This window comes from Bombus impatiens, unplaced genomic scaffold (genome assembly GCF_000188095.3).
Source record: "Bombus impatiens unplaced genomic scaffold, BIMP_2.2 scf_2488, whole genome shotgun sequence".
Classification (NCBI taxonomy): Eukaryota; Metazoa; Arthropoda; class Insecta; order Hymenoptera; family Apidae; genus Bombus; species Bombus impatiens.
The window spans coordinates 103,027-129,460 of record NT_178907.1 but is presented as its reverse complement, the minus strand read 5'-3'; the positions used below and the strand labels follow the sequence as shown (position 1 = coordinate 129,460).

Genomic DNA, 26,434 nt, shown 5'->3' with positions numbered 1-26,434 from the left:
TTGTATATTTTTTTATCATTTGTGTACCTGTATCCGTCTTTTTATTTTCAATATAATATGACTGATATAAAAATCATTTTTGGTACGTTTTTAATAAAATCAAACAATTCATATAAAGATAATAATCATCGGTCCAATAACACATCATTAAAATTACAGGTGCGTATCTTAGTTAATTCTCTTATTACTTTAGAAAACACAGTTTTTTTTAACAGAATCATTATTCATAATGAAAAACCACGGGTATAAAAGATTAATACAGTTCAATTTCACTCTCGTATTATAAAAACAAATGAAACACGCGTCATATACCATCGAAACCGCATGTAGGCACAACTTTCGGGATAATAAACTTCCTCCTAATTGAGCGTCAGTGAGTTGGAAATGCAAGGAAAATTTCTAATTGCTTGCGGAATTCTCGCGCAAACCACATGAAAGGGACGAACAGACGTGCGAAATTTCTCAGCTTTTCGACCATGTAGGACGGGAACCGATAGATCGATGTCGAAGCAATAGACCCGATAATTCAGGTGGGACTAGACGAGTGCTCTTCGAGGAACATCCACCTCTACTCTTCGAACCCTCTTGTTACCGATCGTTGCTTCGCAAAACGTTGGCAAAGTTGTGGTGAAACGTGGCCTGAAGGCTATCGTTCGTTCTACGCCGGTAATTTCGTTTATGTGGGAGAAAGGTAAATTTCATTGCCGTCGAACATCTAATTGCATCGACACATCGTCAGAATAAAGTACCTGATCCTCGTTTCTCTTTGCTTTATACCAATGTGATCGAAACGTATCGCTATAGAGGTTAACCCGATTGCGATGGTATTTTCAGGATGAATAAGGATTGTTCGGTTTAGAAAGGAGTGAATGGTTAAATGGTTAGAAAGATTATTGGGAAATAGTTTCTAGACGTAACAATAAGATTATAGAGACCGCTTAATTAGAAATTTGTCCCATCCTTAAATTATTGGTGTTTCGAAGAAACTTTTTTAATTTTATGAGTTGAAAAGGCTAGTACAAAGACACTATCAAGATTATAATCTAAATTTTTGAATTGGGATATTTAACAATTTTGATATTTAGATCTGAACTTTGAATTTTAATCTTTAAATTTGAATATTGAAATTTACAATAAATCTGCATTTTTTTATGTTTAGAGTTTTTACTTTGCAGCATTAAACAGTTTGAATTTACCTTCCTAATTAACTGAATAAATTGTTTTACAGATTATTCTGAAGCATCGTTTCCCAGATCTTATTAAGATTCCCATTGTACAATAACTTATCCCTTCATCCTCCAAATCGAAAAATTAAAAAGCCTAAAATTCCACTCCCTACATCATATTTACTAAACTCCCTAAACCAAAATATCGGAAAGTACAACAGTTCCAATCACATGTCGTTGCATTTCACTGTAAACCATCTACGATGCCTGAAACTACGAACCAAAGATCCCCGATGCTTCGAAGCTTTCCACTATTGCCCGTTATGTCTTTAATACATGTTGTAAAGCTCACGGGCGGAGATTACCAACGCGTAATTATACGAAGCACGATCGTACGTCTCAGAAACTCATGACAGCGGCTTTTTTGTCCGGAATCTCGTGAACGTTTCAATCCTTGCTGGGCTTCACCTCGAGTTTCAGCAGCGCTGTAACGCCTTTATGAGGCTATTTCTCAAACTTGCAATATCGTGCCGCCCGTTCTTCCGTCTCATTAACTCCACACGCTCTTACAAGTGTGCCAGAAGGAAAAAGATCGACCCCCATGGAAGATATCCTCGCCACATTCGCGGCGATCACGAGACGCAGACGAGTGTGGCTCGCTCCTGAAATCGCTTTTCACGGCGATCCGACAACCACCAGTGTAATCGCGATCCATCTTTCGATATCTCGAGGATTTACCTTCAAATACCTTAGATCGTCTCACCAATTGATGAGGAATATTTTTTTCGAAAAGCTTCTAATTTTTTATTTTATCTATGTCGTATTTTTTATGAACGAAGTTGTTCTGATTTTAATAAAGAGTCATTTGAAACACGTGCTTCGATACGCTGCTGAATGTTTTAAAAATATTGTTTCACCTATTGTATTATTTGATTATGTTAGCATAAATAGGAGATAGATTTTAAAACTCGATAAATTTTTGCTCGTATGCCATTTTTAATTTGCAATTCTTTCACTAGTGCGTTCCCGAGATTTTGACGAATCTCTTAAAATATAATTACCGTTAAGTTACATGATATGCACCAAACACTTATGTGTACATTTTCTTTGAAGACATTAAACATATAGAACAAGAAACTTATTCCATTTTAACTATGTTTTACAAACACTTTATTGTGGAAACTTTTTTTCTTATAGAAAGTGGATTATAAATTTTTTCATACGAAAATATTTTTTACTTTTCCTGTAATCTTCTTTGTTCTACGCACGATTTATGTTTCAAGTAAGTACTTCTTTTGTTTTTTAATATCACGTATCCATTTGACGACAGCTTTTAGACACTACCTACCGGGTCAGCTTGCTACTTTCATATTTTCGAGAACATTAAACAACCGTAACCATAAAGGAATTCATCCTTCTTTTTTCTAGTGCTCTTCTAAACCATTCGTTTATCGCGGAATATCTCTTTCTGCATTCTTCTTATGTTACAAACCATAAAACCATAAAAACAAAGAATAATAAACAATATACTTATGCACGTATACTTTGTATTACGATGTTATCTGTTTTAAAGATTTTAATATCTGAATTTTGCGTTTCTCGTGATTTTACCTTCTAAGTAACATGAAACCATGTTACTTCGTACATTTTAGTTGTATGCGTAGAAAAGCAAAAAAAAACAAAGTTCAGATGTTCAAACTTTGAAGTTTATTACATTGAACTTTGTTATTTAATATGTGAATTTTTTAAAATTACTTAGAATTTTCTAGATACTTACAAAATTTCCTAAATATATTTATACACTTTGAAAAAACTTTATTTCTTTTGTTCATCGTTCATTTCGAAAAATATTATTTGTGCAATAAATATATTTGTTTGTATAAAATATGATACATTGCAAGAGTTCAATTCACAAATCAAGTGATGATTGTAGTCAGCAATTGATTGCAATAAATTGGAACAAATTTTCTAATTTCCGGCTTTATAGCAATTATGCATGTCGTTTGATGTGAAAAATATTACAACGAAAATTTCAGAAGTACTGCGACATGGAACCGATATCTACTAGACATATTGAAAATCAATGAAAAAGGGAGACGAGTAACAAGAGATATAGATGGGAGGTCGTATCAAGCAACAAAAAGCATCGATAAAGAATTAAATTCTCTTTGAAATGGTCATTATTTTATACTGTCGATACGGCGTGTACCTGGTCCTAGTATAAATTTCTACGATATGAAATTTGCCTTCTCTCATGCATGCGCGTAAATTTTTTTCCGAATCAACTTGTAATGCTTTTAATTCCAGGCTTCTATTTCGTTCGATGCTTGAAAATTAATGATTCTGCTTGGTCTCATCCTCGAAACTGCCCGCTATATTTTTCCTCTTTGATGTCCGGCTTTTTTATTCATTTTCCATCGTAAAGTTACGTCAAAAAGCTCAAAGAGACTTGGAATCGAAAGGACCCAAGAGTTAATTAGTGTTTTAATTTTAATAGCGACTTAATATCTACAAATTTGATTAAATTTATTTTGCGATAAAACATGATTTAATTAACAGATTTTTTTAAATTGCACGGCCACTTTAATGTTGTAATTACAAATATTGCTGCTATCATGTGAAAGGAACTTATCGTTAAATATGGCATCTATTAAAATTATATAAAGTTACATTGTAAGCTACTTTATAAGAAAAAAACTTAAATTTTTGTTATCATAAAATCACATGTAATGTTACAGAAACATAAATACTTGAAGCTTAATTGTACGTAATCTCAACTACAAATATACCTACAAATGTCTCACATAACTTTAATCACAAACATTCCACATAACTTCAACTACAAATATCAATTAAAGTTCAGTATTGCCAACATCACATCACACAGCTACACAGACATTTTAAAATCTCTTTCCATTTCTCACGCTCGCAATTAAATTCCCAATCCTGCACTAAAGCATACGGATATCACATTATAATCTCCCGTTGCAAATATTTGAACACTTTTATGAATCGTACAGAACTGTACTCGATTAATCTCCGATCAAAATGCGCTCGCATGCAATCAATGGGATCGATCGCCGTTCCACGCGCTTATTCGTCAGAATTCCGGTGTGCTCTTGAACGAACGACCCACAAACGTGGCCAAAAATATTTTACATCTTGCAGCCATTACAGCTACTAATGTAACACAGCCTACATCGCGTATGTGAGTACTTCGATGGAACAATCGTGCATACGATATTCGAATCACGTGTCCGACGTTAAAGTAACAACCGAAAAGGTTTCACGTGTCTTCGGGATAACTTGACTTTCGAGCTAAGCTTTTTATACTCCTTTCGACTCGTGCGGAAATTAATATGATATCTAGTAGAATTTGCGATGGTTTCCCTGCATTGTCTGCATTTGTGAATTCCTATGAAATTTCTTGAAAATGGTGCTTTTAAAAGTAGGAGAAGTTGGGGTAAAAGAAATCGGACTAGAAGTTTGATAAAGAGTAGTTTTATACAATTCGCTGACGGCGAAGAGGATACTCTTGAGCCAAGTTTTTGAGTTAATTCAACAGAAAGTTTTTGAGATGATTGTAGTGCTTAAAATTGTGGTTGGTTTTTGAATAGTGTGGTTATTATCGGCTAGTAGATTGGAAAAGTTTGAATTTGTTCTTCGAATAGGTTTTCTTTCTCCTTCTCAGGGAACAAGGAAATCAATTTAATTGGTTTTTGGAAACGGACAAAATATTTGTAAAACACAGTATAAGATGGTTTATATTATTTTTAGGAATTTTTCATAAAGATTTTTGATGAAAATTCTTAACGAAGAATATTTGCCTTTATTAATATATAGCATAATTTATCAAAAATTAAAAGATTCGGTTATCATTGTTTTGTAAATTTCATCCAAATTTCCTCCTGCTTCTTAATGCAACTACAATACAAGAGATAAATAGCTCATTGCACAAAAGCAACAGAGGCAATCAAGTTACAATGACCATCACTAGGTTGATTTATTACACTAATAAATTCTAGTCTCTTTTATGTGAATATCATTCGTATGAATTAAAGTTTGGAAACTAAGCTTTAGCCTCTTTTAGAATGAACTCCGGCCAAATTGTGTGAACGGTAAATCAATATCAACGTGAACTGCCGCATCCGAATTGGATATTTGCGACATGAATACAGTCTTTGTTTGGTAAAAACAAGAAAACCGCACGAAATCATTGTATCTTTATGCCTTTGACTCGGTACCAATCCTGGTTCATTTATAAAATACTCTTATTAGCTTTGAAGCACGTTTGCGCAATGATAAGCGAAAATGTGGCCACAACTTTCAATACCACAATGAAAACGATATATCGCGTATATTTGTTGTATTTATGTTACAAAACGTAGTGAATCGATGTTACCCAGTAAAAGTTGAGTTTCGAATGAACCACGCTGTAAAACATGCTTGTACAATAGTTAACATGTGAAAACACTGCTCGATATCAAATTACGTTCAGCCATCGAGGAATTTTTGTTAAATACGCTCAACAAATTGTAATTTCAGAGAAAGAATAAAAAAGTGAAAACATTCTTTTGACAAAAGCATAAAATTCGAGTATGGAGAAGTATTGGAATTATCGACAATAGAAGAATATCATTACGTGAAATATCAATTTTAGCTCCATTTCTGTAAAAGTTGTCTAATACTTGACTATTAACTACACGAGAGTATAGGAATATTGATTATCCTAGCCGAATATAACCTTATCTGCTATTCCAAATACGGCAGAACCTTCATTTCTATTATCTAAACGTTCTATTATCCAAATATTATATGTCTTTCGTAATTTCAGTATTATATCGCTATTATTTGCATTAGTACCTTACATCACACCACATCACAAACATAGGATATTAGGATATTAGCTATTGAAACGAAATAGGAAATACGTAATTTAGAAGGTAGAACAATTTTTTAACATCGAACCAATTATATTATAAAAAAGAAAAAGCCATTTGGATAACTAGAAACAGGAATTGGATGTAATTTTAACTTTTAATTAATTTAATTTTTAAGTTTTAAATGAAGTTGATTTCACTAAGTGGGCATCACATGTTAAAAGCCTAACTGCAGCAATTTTATTCGATTTACAATATAAATTCTAATTTATCATCCTCGATGTAAATTATCGTTTCATTTAAAAATACTTCAAGTTCAGAGCTTCGAACCGTCAATCACACGGTAATAACAAGAAGAAGAAGAGAAACACTAACGGTAGAACGAGAATCAGCGAACGAAACAACCGAAACGTCGGCTTCGAACGCGGAGCAGAACCACCCTTGTAGCGGGGGTGGCCTGTATTTCTGTTCTCGTTCAACCATAAAGCTGTCCCGAAAGATGTAAATACATAGGGTGGTACATTTATCGCGAGCGTATTTTCCGGTTGCACCGCGATTTCAACCTCCTGCTGGCTGACCTCTTATTTCAAGTGCATCCTGTCCACGTTTTCATGGCGCGGGTCAAGCTGTGAAACAGCTCCGAATTTCTGCTCTGCCACACCGCAGAAAACAACGGAAACAGGAACGTGGAGGAAAGAGATGGAGGGAGATGTTAAATTTCAGCGTTGTTTATTCAGCCGAGACCGTGCTCCTCTTGGAAAACGGGTTGCAATACGCTTTTGGGGGTTGCTATGGCTTCCCCGGTTTCTGTTGATAAGTAGGCAAGACAAATTGGTAGTTTATATGTTGTACATATTGTTGCGTGGACGCTGGTAGCCTTGCTCCATAATTATTATCGAACTACTAATTTTTATGCAAATTCATATTGAGAAAATAATTTAAAAAACGCAGCCTCGGTAGAAAATTGTGTTACTCATTAAGTGTTATACAATATCGAATTCCATTTGTATTATTTGTACTACAATTCCATATTTTAAGGTCGAATTTCATTTATACAAATTCTTAAAAATTCTTTCTGTAATTAAATAAGTCCAGATTATAAACATACAATTTTTCTCGATATTCGTTGTATTCATCTATTGTATAGCTTATAATAATTAAAGATTCTGAAAGAGAATCCGGTTGAGAGAGTTTTAGATTGAAACCTCGATGCTTTTAATTGTATCTTGCGTTCTAAATATGTATATACGTTTCGTATAGTTCTTTCGAATTAATAGCAAACATGTATTTGTAAAGATTCTTACCAAGTATAGATAATGAATATTTCTAAAACGGAGCACATTTCCAGAGAACTAATTTAAAAAATTTTATTCTTATAAATTTGAGCTGTGTCACAACATTCCCCAAACCTAAAAAGCCTAAAAAAGTTGATCTAATAATTCACAATAATCATATTAATTTAAATTATGTATTTTTTAACCACAATATTTGTTACATCACACGAATGGGATGATAACTAAAATCTATTAGTTAATCGCCGAACAAAAGACTGTTGAGGACATTATAACGAAGCGGTGCAACGAACCATTACCTTATCAAAAGCATATAATTACACAGGTTTAATTAAAATGTCGCGTCACGTCAAATATTCCTCGCTTTTCAGCTAATTTCAGTATCACTTTTCTATGAAAAATATTCGACGTTAATTGACAGAACGACAATGCAGGTACAGGTAAAAAAGCTAACAGATTTAAAATAACAAAAAAAGTGTAGAAAAAACTAACCCAAAGCAATCAGTAAGTAAAACATAATGAGCGGAAGTTAACAGAACTATCTGATTAGAGGTTGTTGATAAAAAGCTGAAATGAGTGGAATTCCTTTCGATTTCAACAGGTTCCGATCTGATTTCGCGATAGAAAAATGAAAAAAGAAATTTTCTTTGAGATTTGCATACGATTAATCAAATGATACCAAAGTTAACCCCAAGTTAATTTGTCCGCCGGTTAATCCGAGCTTTAAAGGGTACTCGAAACGAAAGCTTACCGCCGGCTTAGCACAACATCCCTCCGATCGAAGAGACACCAGAAGGTGGTGTAAACGTCTATAGACGTTGCGACGCTACTTAAGCGTATACAATGAAATTGAAATGTATCGAAGGTAAATCTAATGGGAATTGGCATAATTGCTAGAAGAGTTGTTTTCTGGTTGTTTATTAATTTTATCAGTTTTTAATAGAAAATTTTGAATTAATGGAAGCTAAGATTAGGAAAATTTTAATGAAGGTAAATTTTGATGAAGGATGACAATAAAATTTTTTGGTTATTTATAGATTTTAGTGGACTATTTTTTTCTTTTTTAGATTTTCGTGGTAAATTTTGAGTTAAAGAAGGCTAAAATTATGGAATATTTAAGAAAGTATAAAAATTATTAGGTATTCTTTATCTTGCTAATTTCATTATAAAATTGTAATTAACGAACAACAGAAAATATATTGAATTTTAAGAAAAAATCTTCAAAATTTCTTCAAGGATCGAAAATCAGAAACATTGAAAGCAAAAATATTACGAACCTCTCATGATAAACGAAACTCATTTTAAACAGGAAAATAACGCTGCATATAATAATAATGCATTAAAAGCGTACATAAATTAAAAATTAATTTTCGTCCAACTTCAATCTCAGCTGTAAACGACAATTTGAAGCGTTTCGTTCATTCTTGCATTTTTAATGTCGTATTTAATGATAGCGTTAATTAAAATCATTGACAGCAATGTCATCCGTTACGTTGACGAGATTTTCAGGAACCATCTCAATTTAAAATTTGGAATTTTAATTTGTACACTGTGTAATGTATCCATGTAATATGTCATAGAATAAAAAGTAACAATGTTGCGGAATTAAATTCAAAACAAAAGTTGTGTGTTACTATTGGTAACACAAATTCTGCTAAAAAGATCATGAAGTATTAGATATTATAATTTAACAAATTTACTAATTATAAATTTGAATAATATTATGATTAACATCTCTTCCAATTCGTTTATTTTCTTTCTTGAATGAATTTCTTTAAAATTCTGACTTAAGCTAAATTTTAACGATATAAAGTTTCTTTTCTCTTGAATTTTAATTATGTTATTTGATTATCAAAATTGCCTCTCCTAATAATTTACATTCATTAAGCATATCTAAAAATATAAAAAAAAATTTCAAATTTATTTAATATTAATATTAATATTTGTTTAATAATTTGTTTAATATTCCAAACTTTCATTAAAAATACTTTTCACTTCTGTTCAGCTTCTCCTTCAGCAAATCGAATCCGTTGAAGCTCGAGAACCTCGAAAATGTAACTATGTACTGTTCTATGTACTATGTTCCCAATTCGCAACGAAATTCGATCACTTTCATCGTAACGGAAACCGGAAGATGCGTAATACGAGCTGGTTACGAAATTCATCATACAAACCAGAACAAACCCTGTTCTTCATTTGAACAACTAAAACGTAGAAAAGATGCCAACCTTTTAGAACTCAATGACTCGTCGCAGTCATATCAATCTCCCGATTTCTGCGGTTGAAGGATTGTCTCTGCCTTCTGCATTTAAAAATCCAGCTCGAAATTTCTCTCGAAATTAAAGGGAAAACAAATTCGCAGAGTATCAACCCAGTTCTCGATGGAACGATCTCAGTTTTAATTGTATAACATTGCGAAGAAAAATAGTGAAATGTATTTATTCTCGCATTGCACAATTAATAGAAAAGACTTCTCTCCATTAAAAATTAACGTAGGAGTTCAACTCTCAACTCGGTATATTTTCGACATCTAAATTTTGTATTAAAAAATTTTTAAAGGTTTGGAGATTTGAAAATTTGAAAACTCGATGATTGCACAATTTGAAAGTTTGAGAATTTGAATATTTTACTATTCGAAAACATACGAAATCCATAAATTTTATAATTATTAGAAGCTACAGTGGTGCGATTACAATTGTATATATCTTCAGATTAATATCCTTTGATCAACACGCTTGCAACGCTACGACATTAAAAAAATCCAATTAGTTAAACGTTTTATCGGTAGTAAACGCTTTCTACTGAGAAACTACATTCTTCGATTGGAACATTTCTAGATTTCGTTCTTGGATTGCAGCGAACCGAGGATGTAACGAGGTAGAACGGAAGTTAACTTTTCTATTTCCGTGGCCAAATGGACAATTCAGATAATCTAGTTAATGGAACAAAGTGATCGTTTATTTTAACCGTGGCAACTTATTGTAATATATTTTACAAAGTCGTAAGTCCACTTTATATACAGATGCGAAGAGATTTTTGTAAGAATCAATTCGTATAAAAATCTTTATCAAAAACCTGTTATATCATACATATTAATATATTATCAAGATTTCATTGGAATCAACGATTCTACGAATTTACAAATCAATTTTTAGATATTAAAGAGCCAATAATGCAATCAGGTCATTCTCTAGTAAATATTTATATAATGTATGAATATACACAATGATTATTAATTTATTGCAGGAACAGTTTCAAATTCTACTGTGATTCTAACTATAAATATTTTCTTTTCGCAACGCATAAATATTGATTGAAGGTATTCGTTCGAAAACAGGATAAATATTGACACCAGATGTGGGAATAGATGAACGCGCATCCTATTTATTCTTCTATAGAATATTCATCAGGCAACGATCGAAAAAATACAATACAGTGTAAGTCGATTACAAACAACATGTTTCCATAAACATTTTCGCTGTGAACATAATTAAACAATGCAGAGGTATCAAAACTTACTGCAAAATAATTCCCACTCTTACAGGGCTGTTCTTCTTTTTCCATAACTTGGTCAGTCTAATTAATGAAATCACATATAATCGGATTTTTTTCGATCAATGCAAACATGGTGTTGTAGTTATGTTATATACTATTATATATTCATTAAAAGTTTGTGTAATTGTGTAGAATTTGAGTTTCAATAATTCAGACAATCTGATGAAACATAATTCTATAAAAAATTTAAATTAAATTATAACAACTGACGTTTTTGAAGGTGTTGTGCCTATTAATAATTAAATATCATACTAAATTATGAATAATATCATGATTACTGCAAAGATACTTTTAAGAAAATATTAAATAAACAAAGATATTTTTAAAGAAAATATTAAATAAGATACTATTATACGAAAGGTCTTTAGTAATGAGTGCTCGTCTAAAATAATCAAAATAATTATTTTGATATTAACTGGAAATTACAATATATTTTTAATAACAATTTCCCAGGATTTTTAAAGAGTGTACAATTTTTATTAATATCTATATTTAAATATTTCAACATATTTTGTTATTATGATCAAGATCTTTTATCTAAACCAATTTTCAAGACGTAACTTTTGCATCATTGTTTAATTAATTGTTTTAATTTGTGGCATAATAAAAATGCAATAAAATAAAAGGCAATCGAAACATACATTGATGAATGTTTTTAGAGAGAATGTAATAAACAAAGATCTATTTCAAACGTACTCGTGGCGCGTTTCGTTTGCAATGCATGGAAATTTTTCGACAACATTACAACGATAAATATTCGCGATTGAAATTTTATCATCTCGATTTTGCACTACGCAGAAATTCACATACGTATGTCTCTCGGATAAATTAATTTCGGGGAAATTGAAATCAACTGCCGAAGCGAATGGTATTTCCCGATTATAAATTGATGCTGAGATTGATGCTAGCTATAAAACAATTTTTTCGTTTAAAAACATGAAAATTCGAATAACTTTTTCTTTCCCTCTTCTTATATTTTTGTACTATCATTACATTCATTATTAATCATAAATTAATAATACAGGTGAATATAATTAATGGTGTGTAATGGAACCAAATAGTATCTATATGCATATAATTAGATTTCTACCATAATGAGAGCCCACATTAACTTTGCTAAAGATACTTGTATATATGCAATAATTACAAAAACAAACATTCTGACAATTTTTTAATCCTAGTGTTAAAATAAAAATGGTCAAATGGTCAAGGGATATTTAAATTGTAATATACATTTGTTTAATATCGTAATAATTATCGAATAATAATAATATAAATAATAAATGTTCATCGTTCATTGAATTTCCAAATAATATATCAGATATAAAATGTAAAATATAAAATTTTCAAAATATATGCCAATTTCTGCATAGATCCTATTCTTTTAATTATTCTTATACAAATATAACTTGCGTAAGCATTCTTAATGTAGCAATTGTGCCCTTTCTTCATATCATTCACACAAGAAAGAAAGAAGAAAAATGTAATCAAGATTACAAAGAATTATACTTATTTCCTCCCTCTATTTTAAGTTACTCCAAGGCAGAGAACAGACAAACTTGGCGTGTGTTTCACCAACTTCCTGTGTGTTTCCTTCGTGGTTGATAATTCAGATTAATGCGTTTCTTCAAACAAAAAGAGAGCCAACGACGTTGCTTTCGAAGTCTGGAACGGAAGTGGCGCATCAATCAATTTCATCCCTTGCCACACAATACACAGACCCATTCCATCTTGGCCCTTTCTTTCACAACAGCTTCTGTAGTTCTTTTCGCCCTCATCCCCTCGTCCAATGATGACCTTAACCGGAATTAAACACAGCTCGTTTTAATGATTGCTCGGCCCAACTCGTCGAATTTCGAAAATTCCACCGCGACGAGAACTTTCGATATTCGCCCGATCAGATTCTTTCTTCGCGACGAAAAGACAGAAGGTTCTGATGCTTCGCTTTATCTCCTCTCCAGTAATATTGTCGCCTTCGTCCCTTTGTTTCGTCGCCTGGTTAAAGAATAAAATTGCCGGTCGAGCGGAATTGCCATGGGAAATCACAGCCCTCCGTTTGGCGACAGTGGCAACTTTCCTTTTCGGAAACCATAAGATTCTTTTTATCGAAACCATAAGTTGTTTTTATTTCATTAAATAGAAGAGTGAGTTATTAGCTATTCTGACAAAGTACTGTATCGTAAACTTTTTATATATGATATGATATTTTGTACCGATGTATTAGGTCGCAATTTTCTTTCACGAAATTACATTAGTTTTAGATAAAGAGATTGAAATGTTAAATAGTAATTCTGTAAGTTAATGTAAATTCTAAACACATTTGTTAAATTTGTGAAAAAATTTTAAGATGCAAAAATACAAAAAATACATATAATATGCAAAAATATATAAAGTAAGCAAACTAAAGTACTGTGTATGATATAATAGAGAAAACAATGCTCTACATACACTCCACTTTTTTAATTATACCAGAAAAAATACGAATTTGCAAAAATATAGTCCGTAGGTTCAAATGTAATCTGTTTATTGGATTAGAAATTCAGGTGAGGGAATATTTGGTCTTCATTGAAATGTTACGTTAACTGTCGTATCTTTTAAAACTCAATTATTTAATCCTATAAAACTTATTGTCTCTTATCTCGAGATACTTTGTAAGATTTGTAAGTTTGAAAAGTATCATGAAAAACTAAAAAAGATGCGAATATTCGAGACGTATAGATTTTCGACAAGGTTAAAAAAGACCAAGAGTGCCTCGTTTTAATTCTCGTTCACGTTGGTTGGTTTCATACGAAATAACTTAATTTCCGATCGACTTGAAAATTTCATAGGATCTGGGGATGCAAAAATTTTCCAAATATCGAAAAGTGTCACGTTTATAGGTGCTATTATAATCGGGAAGTCGATGAGCAATAGATTCGAATAGCTAGAACCCTCCTTTATTGTAGAGCTAAATGTTAGTTCGTCCACATGGACGAACAGGATACAAGTATTTCAAAACCAATTATGAAATGATAAAACAACGTTGGACAGTTCAGCAATTGGCGTACGACATTTGTTGAGCAGAAATTTCCACGACAGCTTTACATTTTGATGAACGAGTTTCCTGCTGTATAAAAAAAAAGAAGGAAGGGGCTCACGAAGTTTCTCGCGCTAAGAAAGATAAAGAATAAATAATATTATTTAAAAAGTTACAATAGTATAAATATGTTAAACTAAATAATTTTTAATCAAAACGAATACAGAAAATAGCATCAGTAGTAAAATACTTTTTTGATTTGATACTATTTTGATTATATTTTAATATATTATTATTATTATTGTTTAGTCCGTGCCTTTCGGCTTTAGACAAACTTTCGGTTTTACATCTCTTACATCTAATTCTCTTCTTATATGTCTACCTCCCCTCTTTTCCACTCTATTCTACTCTACTCTATTCTATTGCTAATTTTTTATATCTTTTTATATCTTTTTATATTTAAAAACTAAGCATTAGGGACTATAAATTATCAACTAATGACTAAAAACTATATTTTAATATAATATAGCTTGTAATAGTTTGATGTACATAAATCTTCTTTCTATTTCTACTTACTATTTTCGTTCGTCTCAGTGGCCGATCTAATTGTTTCTATTCTTGTTTCTTACGTGTATTCTTCAGCTTCGAATATATGAAACTAACTTTATATCTTGTATTAATATGTGAATAAATTGAACTATATTGAAAGTTAATGTTGTTGTAATAACTAAAATATAAATTATTTTCTCTCTCGGATTATATGATTAAAAATACATGCTTTCAGCTGCTTTTTAATAATTTTAAATCAATAAGGAAAATGTAGTAAAAGTAAGAGAAATTCGCATCGAATATTTTCATACATACGCTTTATAAGATAATTTCAATATCAAAACAATTTTTCATCTTTAATCTTACGATACTTCAAGCAAGTATCATTCCTTAGAGAATAATATTTTAGGTAAATTCCTGCCTCAAACCAACTATATCCAATCGTCTGCTTTGACATCCGTTTATCCAATACATTTATCGTCACCATAGGAACGTCGCGTTGATAACACGATAACTTCAAAACCCGTCTTTTGCTCGAAAATTGCCCTGATTCGTAGGAAACGTATCGTGAAATGACGAATTTAATCGGCACCCACGCGTGTTTTGCGTCAACGGGTGCGAAATTTTTGATCATGAGCAAAGGGAACTTCCGCTATAAATTTCCTGTGTGGCTCGAGCGAAAATGTTCGCCTAAAGCGTAACATTGGCGCGCATTTCGAGAAGGTGAGAAGGTAGAAAAACGAATAAGCAAGCGTAAATACAGTGGATCATGTGTTATAATGATCGCGTGAATTGCTATTCCGGTACGCTGAATCGATACGACGTGCTTCCAAGAAGTATTGTACGCTAATTGCACTCCAGAATCATTGTAGTAGACTGATTACGAGCAACCGAAATGATTCTGTTCTAGCTGAATGATTAATTGATCATTAACTGATTGGTTCTTCGCGTTGATGAGAACCATCCTATGGATTACTAATTGCGTGTCTCAAAGTAATGGGTATTAGTGAAAATTTTATGTGTTCGTGTGTACATAGTTGTTATTATTTCTATTTACTTGAAACATTTGTGGAGGAAAAATAGATAGAAATTTGGTATACCCGTTACATGCCATTAATTTCATTAGAGGCGAATTTATGAGGAACAGAAGAAGATAATATTTTTCAGATATATTCATCAAAATTTATGTTATATAGTTATATATTATATAGTATATTTATATTATATAGTTATATTTATGGATATTAAGAAAGTTAAATGATATTGTAATATGCTTTAAAGTTTATTAGTAAGTTAATTAAACCTACACATATGGTATGTACTAATCTTTCTCAGAAGTAATTTATAATTTATATTAATTGTTAAGGTCATTAGATGTATAAACAGAGAAACGCGTGGATAAATTGTAAGGTAGAAAATATATTTTAATACAGAAGTGTAAGTACAAGTAGGATGATAATTTGAGCTGGTCCAGATCCGCACGCTAGCAGTGTTACCCTATAACTGAAAAACCCGAAGCCAACGTCGCCTGTCTGCTGTTTATGGTCTGCCTTCGTCCCAGTCTTTTGTCTATACGCTGTCAATGGCTTCAGTGCTTGAGAAAACTAAAAAGGCCAGATGTAGAGTTTTCTTAGAAGTGATGACCACTTCGACATTAATGTAAATAATAAAACATGATGTGAAAATATTAATTTTGACTAAATATTAGGTTGTCCCAAAAGTTTCTTTCGTATTATAAGGAAATAATAGATGCACAACATTTTTCGTTTCATATTATTTTATTGAATTATGTATGATCCATTTTATTCTATTGAGATAAAGACCGCAACACTAGACAGATTAGGCTTCATGTTTGGGACAACCTAATATTTAAAAACAATTTCTTGTTATGTTCTTGTTTTTTTTCTAGAAAATATAAATTTTGTGTAGTAGGAATAATAAAAAAATGTAGCAAAAGTAGTATTAATTGGAACGTAGGAACTACTAAGGAATGTATTAATTAACGACAGCGTTATTGTTGTTTGAAGCACATACATAAACTAGTTATGTGTATATACGTAGAAATTTCATAAAGTTTGGCTGCTCTACTACTTACGAGAACAATAATGCATTTCAGTAGACCCACTCAATTATTCATGTTCTTCAGATATCATATATTCATTTGTGTTCATCACTCAACGTTGTAGACCATATTGTATCGAAATCGCAATTCGTGTTAATTACCATCGCAAAGTTGACATTGATATCCTCAACTAAATAAATATTCTATACTAAATAAATTTTTAACAATATATCATCTATTATAATACATTCGTTGTGTAATTACAAAACGGGATTATTCCATGCTTGGACTTAACACTTGTCCTAGAATGTAGGTAAATACCATTTTGATACATAATGATACCTTAATAAGAAAATGAGGATAATAAGCAATAAAAAATAGAAAAACATTATCTTCATTATATTCAAATATTATCTTATTTTTCATTCATCTTCGGAGAAACAATTTGTAATAGCGTTGTAGACACTTCCTTCAAACTACATATTTTTATATGTGTATTCATTAAACGCCATAAAACTTAAATAGAAGAAGAAACAGAAACAAATATCGTATACCACAATTCTACGTGTGTGAGTAATAGCAAAAAACCTAAAAAAAAAAAAAAAAAAAGAAATCCCATATGAAATATCGCATTAACGTAACGACTAGTAATGAGTTAATAATAACTTCCAATATTACAGTGCAATTTTCCCTCGACGAAAAACCAGCTAATATAAAACTATTAGAACAACTAATCTAGAATTTCACTTTGACCGAACAACGTCTCGGCGCCTCTAATATTTTTAATTGTTGATTCCACTTGACCAGTCTCACTGAGCAGAAGTTTGCGAGCGGTTCTTAGTTCGGCGAAAAATGGCAAAATAAGGAATAAAGTGATTGAAAAATGGGCGTATGCGGGTCGAGAGTAGGCCATGCAAAGCGAAAACATTTTACGTGCCGGTACGTGGGATACATTTTGCACAGTAGTGGCAGGAACTTTTTGCTCGCAACGCGTTTCTTTTCTCGGAGAGGCAGGAAGTGGTTCTTCGTCGTCGAGCTTCTAACTATCCAACAATCGATTTTCTATTTTTTTCTCTTTCTTTGTCTCTCTCTCTTTCTTTCGTACGTTCGAAACATATTGTGAATCGTAACTCGCGGGAATTGTGTCTCAGCCCTAGCCATCGATTCTCGCGTAGAGATGCTGAGTGTATGTGCGTCTTGACTCCGTACCGTCGAAATGTTCGACGAAATTTATGGCGTTGAAATAAAATGTCCTGAACCGCAAACCTAGGGAGTACAAGGAGAAAAGGACACACCAAGAAAATTTAATAGGGTTGGATTTAAACTGCATCGTGAAAATAATAATTTCCGCTAAAGTGGGAAGATTTTCTGCAGAAACGATACGATTATTAGTACCATTGGGTAGTCTTCTTTCTTTTAGATTTTATTGCTTTTTTCGTTGTATATTGTTTACTGGTCGGATGATATAGGAAAGTGATAAATTTGAAGAAACGTTTGATTCGTTTTGATGAGATGGAGCTGTTAAATTTTAATATGTAAATATCTTAGAAAACTGTGCAGAAGACACTTAAATGATAAATTGACTACTTTTGTTCTTGGAAAATTTGCTCATTTTAATTTTGTAGTGATCAAGTTTTCAGAAACTAAACGATTAATCCCTGATGAGATAGATTCCTGGTTCTTACTAACACAGTATACATTTTTATTTTTTAAGATTCCTATTCTTTGTAATGCAATGTACATCATTTTTTCTACTAATATTATTTTTTTGCGTATTTAAAAAATATACGACTAACAAATAACAAAGTGTTATATACATTTTGCTATATAAAATACGATTAGGAAAAGAAGAAATTAACAAGTAATTAGTAACTGATGCGATGTCTCACTTTCTCAAGCTTTCATGAATTAAAAAGGAACAGCATCAATGTGAAGTTCGGATTAATGCCATTTATGCAAGAATTTCGGAACGTTTTAAATAAAATCGCAGGCTATGTATAGTTCCCTGCATAACATTATTATATACATTCACATTTCATATAAACAAACTGTAATATGTAAATATTACAATTAATAAAATTAAAGCGGCACGAAATACATTAACGTGGTAACATCAATTGGAAAGTTAAACGATGCAACTCTACTATTTTCATTTAACAATACAAAAATATTATCAGTATTATGGTCGCATCAAAATTATGTTGATTATAAGTGGTGAATATCTTTTAATGCTTTAATATTATATTATGATCTATAATATATATTATGATGTTGTACGAGTGCCCGAAGTTCATAATAATTTTGTTATCGTTTGCAAGATACAAGATGCCCATCATGAATAATAATTTGTACAGAGGAGGACATTAAAATAAATTACTCCAAAATGTTTATTGTTTAACTTCGTACCAACGAATGGTATACACAACAAGTTTAATGAAATATTATATTATTAATACAGTTCGTTTGATATGTATAATGTTTCTCTCGAAAGAAAATAATTTCATTATAAAATTTGATTTTTCAATTCATTGGATAATAATTACTATATACAACAACAATATAAAAATAAAACAAATCTCGTTATCCAAATATAAAAAAGTGATCTACAATTAAAATAAAAATAATTTGACAAAGAATATTTTTTGTTAAGGCAACTGCAACAATTCTTTTATCTCTTTATTACATATTATTTAATAATATTTTCTCACTAGTTCCATTTATCCAAATGAGATAACTGAGAATGTTTTGTATTATGTATTATTTATACGATTCAATACTTCACTCACAACATTCACAAAGAATCAATACCTTAAGACATAAGACTAATTCCTTCGCGCATAATTTTACGAATCGATGGATACAAATTCCGATATTAATATGAAGTAATGACGGGTATCATGAAACGATGTAATTGCTTCGCAAAGCAAGATTTTACTTCATTTTCTCGTTCAAATAACATAAACTATGCTCGCGCGGTTGCGTTTCTTAAAACAGAATTTCTTCCGGTTTGTTGCATTGCTCGAGGTTCGTTGGACGCATTCCCACGACGGAATACCTCGTGAAGCTTTTCCAGGGAATTCATCGAGGGCACAAGATAACCGACTTAACGGTAATAACCCAAGCGGACGTCTATTCCCATAATGGAGCGTGAATATCCGGATGGGCTGCCAATAGACGACAGTTTTCGCGATTTCACCCACCTGCACTCGATTCATTTCATGCTTTCGTCAGTTTCGGGTAAGGTTCCTCATTGGAAACGACACGAAATCCTTCCTTGACGAATGATCGTCTGATAGAACGTAATTTGAGTGACATTTATAAATGAAGATATATTAGGATCTGTTTTTGGAATAAAATTTCCATTTTAATTCAACGAAGTTTAACCTAATTTATTAGGATCTAATTTAATTTAGTAGGAGGTATGATGTTAGTAATGCTTTTTACTACTAATTTATCTGTTTATTAATATTGCTTTGGTCTATCTAAATTATACCAGATTTTGAAGAATTTTTATAAATTATTTTTATAAAGGGAAACTTAAGTAGCACAGATTACAAACATCTGATAAGTGTAACATTAATATGAAATATTAATGTAGAACAGGTTAGCATTATAGTAATAATTTGACGATTTAGCGAAGATAGTAAAATAAGGAAAATGTAAATTGACCCATTCTTTCAATATGTTAATAGATATATTAAATCAAATTCTCAATACTTCGAATAAAAAATTGGCCATATTCTATAATATCCTTGGTTGACGAGAACAATCAGGAAATGCCGATAAATGTGTTGTACGGAACGGGAGAACGAGAGAAACACATAAACGACGTAAAATTAGCGAAATCTTGTGTCTAGTCATATCGAGTCACATATAAAATTCCGAATTTAGAGCAATCGCGTGGAAAAGCCATTCTATCAGTTAGAAACAATTTACGATGCCTTTTTCGCGAAATCGAGCAGAGAAATTGGAATTGCTCGCGGACAGCATTTTACGCTTGACAAAATCTCACGTCGCCTATTATCTCAAAACAAAGGCATTATTGTTTAAATCAGACCATACTTTTATCGTAAAATTTTCCAAATACATATTACTCTTATTTCGCATCTCTATTTTTCGAACAACCTTATATTTTCCAATATCCTAATTTAATGAATTTATAAATATAAAAAATTACTTAATAATGGTTCAACGTCTAACAGTTAGATAATGTTTAATATCAATGAAGATATTTCTTTTTAATATTGAAAATCCAAGAATTTCATATCTTTCAGTTATAGTTTTGATAATTTTTTTTTAATTTATACATGTCTCTAGGAAACATTACAGTTAATACTATTCTATGAATATTCAATCTTTATCATATTCATCATTCATATTTTTTAAATACGAAATTTCATATGCACAAAGTCTCAAGAAAAATACGCAAACAAGACGAATAAGAACATCCTCATGTGCAATTCTAACTATTTACTTAACAGAATACAAGGTATATATCTGAAAATGTAACCTTGAAATTGTCATCTGTACTGGCTTTTATTAAATTAACCAAGAAAATGTCGACGAATTTGTAGAGTTTGCCTATTTTCTTTCTCAAGGAAGATGGCTATGATTTCGTTGTTAGTAATTCAGATGAAAATCATTGTTAGCGGAGCGCAACGAAACGCGATACGATGTTGCGAACATAGAATAATGAGATACGATATAAACTTTTTAATGGGCACACCATATTGCAACATTTGGTGAATATAAAATATTGATTTTTTATCTTTTTGCTGTTCGTTACGCAGTTTCTGAAAGTTTATTGAAGTTTATTGTTATCACATTAGCAGTGCAATTTGCGACTTTTACAAAAATGCAGATGTGTCTATTTTTACACAAAAAGGTGAAAAATACACGAAATAAAATGAGGAGATCCAAAAAATTCCAAAACGCTCAAGCTAAAACAGCCTAAAATTTTTATTTCTTGCAACAACTGTTTCTTCAAATACACATCTTTCCAAAAAATTACGCACGGTTTTATTTTCACAAGTTTACATCTGCGGAACAGACTGAATATTAAAACGGACAAGACAGGCCGTTTTCAAAAAGTATCTCTAATTGCAGTGCCACAAATCTTGCGTTTCCAAGCGAGAGCATTCCCGTGTTCTGACATAAATCCAGAAAAATACACAAGGTTGCATCTGTGTTACATAGAAAGCTTGCGCGAGCACGTTTCCATTATCATATCCAGTGCAAACATTTCGAGAAGCAACGGCGACGGGAATCTATTTCAACTTATCGAAGCAATCTCTAGCGAGTAGACACACCGTGCCGTAAGATGATTTCGCGGGGAAGAGAATACGGTGGCACGTTTCAAGGAGAAACATCGCGCACGGTACTGACAATGAGCGCCAGTAAACTTTTAAGACGATAAGCCGACGCCGAATTGAGCCAGTAATCGAAACAAACGCAATTTTCAATTCGCGAAATTCCATCGAATGGAGGAGCGAAAACATGTTTGTGTTTGCGATTTCGATGTTTCTACATATCAAACACGTGCATTAGGATGTATGTATTCTCAGTTTTAGTGTAAGATAGACGTAGTACTTAAAATAAGCTCACTAGTTCTTTTATTTGAAATCTCTATAGAGTAAATGGTTTATTACGATAAAAATTTATGCCAATAAAACGATAAATGGATTTGATTGATCAAAGTTCAATTTGATGAAGCATTAATTGAAATGTTGTTCGCAAAGATCAGATAAATATAAATTTTTACTGTATATTAAGAACAGATCATTTGCTGAACGACGAAAAAGAACGTAAGCAATATAATTTCTACGTAAAGTTGTAAATAAAATATCTGTTAAATTATTTGTTTCACGAAGAGTTATATAAATGAGTATTTATATTTCTTCTGTATAATATGGGATTTAAAAATATACTTCTCGTACTTTGAAGCACCATTAATATATATAGGACGAATTTAAAATTTGTGTTTCAAATTTACAAACTAACTTCATTTGAGTTTTATTCAAAAAGAACTTCTCTTATTTATATGCTCGTCAATGTACATCTCCTGTTACAATGAGAATAAGATTTCGCCTGTAGGGGGTTAAATCCATATTCCCATCAACGAAAATCAATGAAATTGAATTTACCGGAAACAATGCTTCATATTGATTTCGTGTTCTTCCCACTGTACAGATCGAAATTGTCGTTTCGCTGGAAATCGAAGTTCATGAACACAAACCGACTGTTAATCATTCTTGTTACTCCACACATGCTCTCGCTTTTGGCGATCCATTGCCTCGAGCGTGAATTTTAATTGAAGCTTGCATTAACGTGGCTCCACAAAGCTCCGATTGTTATTAATTTCCAAAGGCAGTTTCAGTTTTGTGCTGGGATCTATTTGCTGACGCCGAGTACAGCCGAAAAGTTTCTGGAAACCCGATTCATTTGTATTATGAGAATTATTCTGATTCAATATTCAAACGCCCACTGCGCTCACTTCCGGTTTTCAGTCGCGATTCGTTGAAATTCTCCAACGAAATTCAGAATCTGTTCGACCGCTCGGGAAAAAGTCCCTCTGTTAAGGTAATTAGTTTTTCTAGATGATGAAGAAAAATGAAGTTTCGAAATAAAGTTTTGCGATGCTGCCGCCTGGAAACTTTATTCTTTGAATGATTAAGAGCTGCAGATGTAAGATTTATTCAGAAATGTTCTTTACTACTACTTTCCAATATGTAGGATTTTAATTAAGATTATATGTATTTTTGTCATTTTTTTCAATGTAATTAGAATAAAGAGAAACCTAATTGGAAATTGATATTTTAATTTGAATATTAAAAATATTCCTACTTATTATTCACATATGTATTAGGTCCTTTGCGTATTGCGTTATCATTCTGTATTTTAGAAACGTAAATTTGTTTTGAATTTTTCTAGCGAATGACTGGATACATGGATATCCATCCATGTAATATCACGAATACTTGGAAAGTATACTTCAGATTAGCATGAAAAACAAGAGTGTATCATCACTTTAACCTTTAGACTTTAGGTGCACGTGACCGATTGTGTCCTGGGAATGTCTGCACAGTTTATACGAAGTGAGTAAAAGAGATTGTAAAATAGAACAAAAGGGAATGGGCAGATGTAGGCATATATTGTGTGGAAAAATACATGCGGAAGGTAATAGATGAATGAAATTGGGGGTGAGAGTTATTTCGCATTGTTAAGACATTTTGTGCTGTCCGGTTAGAAGTATTGTGCTGAACTGTATATTAACTACATACTTAAATATATTTCTAGAAATATTACAAAATATATTCATTTACATTAATCTATATACATTCAGGTGTTTATTAAGTATACAATTATTTATGGTGTTTATTAAGTATACAATTAAGTATACAATTATTTTACGATTACACATATTATTGTATTTATGGAAGATTAACCCTTGACCGTTATAGAAACATATTAATTTTGTGGTTAACAAGCTTTGAAGATATTTTAGTCGATTTTTAAATAATAATTAACTAACAAAGAATCGAAATACAGAACCCAAATTAAACTCTTTAGCTTATAATATTCTCTAAATTGTGTACCATTTGCTGACAAACACCATGTACACGATATTACACGACATTTCGTTCTACGAGCATTCCTCAGTTTGTTCAAACCCCTAACGCGACAAAAAAGCAGCGACAGGAAGGTTAGGTCCGTTAATTCCTGGGCTAAAACAAAGCAAATGGCATAGATCTGCGAAAATGCTCCCGAAGTGTAGATCTCAAATATGCGACCAGGGATTGAGCGTAAAGCTTTGTTTTCCCTCTCCCTTTCTCTACTTCGAGCAATCCTCGTTGTCCTTAATTCCTTATCAAGCAGTAAGTGGAACTGATTAAACAGATTTTGTCCTCTGTCGTGGACGTTGAGCTCTGTCGAGGGTATTAAGTTGAATTACATTTGTAACAGTGGCCCGTGTCGCTTGGAAAATGTCACGCAGAGGAGGGGTTAATGGTGGGAGGCAAAAAAAGAAGGTCAAGGCGTCGATGCAGAATAGCGCAAATGAAAGAACCCTCCGTCTCGACGAGGATTAATTAAATTGTTTTTAAAGCAGCGTTCGAGCGGAGGGCCTTGTGAATATTAACGCTAATTAATTGCGCCGTTAGACTCTTGCTGCGGTATCAGTCGCGGATATACGACGATATTTAAAATTTAGTTCGAAAAATTTAGTTAAAAAAGAAGTTACCCGAACAGCTTATGTAATTCAAGTAGCGCTACAATTTTCTATCAGCAAAAAAACTTTTATTTAAACTGCGATTCAATGCATATCATCAAGTAGAATTCTATTATAAATCTGCCGTAACCTAATTATAACCATTCTGCATCCGAATAATATTACTCTGTTCAACAAACGAAAAGAATTCTAAAATATTAAAAATCTTGAAATAATCGCATTTAGCATTAGTTCGATTCTTTCATATTTTGTTAAAATTTCAAGTTAACAATAAAATAATACAACTAGACAAAAAATGACTCAGAGGAAATATGAGATTTAACTTCAACAATCTAAATCGAAACCCAAATACATACATCAACTTCCATGGTCTTAACCTCTTCCAGAAAGGGGGAGGAAAAACAAAGGAAATAGAGGTTATCAGCAAGCGTGATCACCACCCACGTGGTAACCCTACGCGAGACGCCTCGTTGCCAAAACATCATGTTATAGGCCCGCAATTATCTCCAATCAAGATAACATGCTTAACGAAAGAGGACGAGATACCCACAAATTTCATCGGTCATTACCCATTCGTTAATAATATCTTGTGTCTTTCAGTAAACCGTACACGCACACGTGTTGCATTCGCCATTAAACGCCCTCGCGTACCTAATTGCAACGTCTTGGCTTGCGATTCCGCTAAAACGCTATACAGAATATCAGCAAACCTGTGCGCGTTTGTTTCGTCAGGCGGATAATACGAAAGTTCGCGTTTTGAAACGTTCAGAGGGGATGTCGGATTTAACCTACCCTTTTCCCCACAGCCCCTATCCTTTCTCGCGGTGTCGCGCTCACAAGATTAGACGTGCTCTAATCAGATAATCTTATTCAACCCTTTTCCGCGGAATTATAGACAACGGAGCACGAGGCTGAATAATATTAGCAAACTCCATTCGAACTAGTTAAGAGGATGCCCTTTATTCCGATCCTCGAATAACCTTTGCTTCTTCGTGACCAGAATTTCTGACTGCTCGTGATGGAATGACTGATGACTTATGAGATTGTCTTCGGGTAGATTGAAGATGGCTCTGAATGATAGGAAGTCGTTTGGAATGGTTTTAAAGAGTTGAGGTTTGAAAGGTATTTTGAGATAGAATGCAGAAAATTATAAGTTTAACGGAGAGTGATCTTTAGAATAGGAAATAATAAATATGATATTATATATATATATATATATATATATATATATATATATATATATATATATATATATATATATATATATATATATATATATATATATATATATATATATATATATATATATATATATATATATATATATATATATATATATATATATATATATATATATATATATATATATATATATATATATATATATATATATATATATATATATATATATATATATATATATATATATATATATATATATATATATATATATATATATATATATATATATATATATATATATATATATATATATATATATATATATATATATATATATATATATATATATATATATATATATATATATATATATATATATATATATATATATATATATATATATATATATATATATATATATATATATATATATATATATATATATATATATATATATATATATATATATATATATATATATATATATATATATATATATATATAT

General features: G+C 31.6%; 1 protein-coding gene across 3 annotated transcripts in view; it reads right to left on the bottom strand.

Moving 5' to 3' along the window:
- LOC100749309 (protein eva-1 homolog C-like) overlaps positions 1 to 26,434 on the bottom strand; it is a 127,496-nt gene that overhangs the window by 39,920 nt on the left and 61,142 nt on the right. Inside the window, exon 1 of one of the 3 annotated variants that reach the window (XM_033324431.1) lies at positions 12,453 to 13,250. The exons of the other annotated variants lie outside the window; for them this stretch is intronic. The gene's annotated coding sequence lies outside the window, so the exon portion shown is untranslated. Of the gene's footprint in view, positions 1 to 12,452; positions 13,251 to 26,434 lie in introns of those variants that run through there. 3 annotated transcript variants of the gene reach the window in all.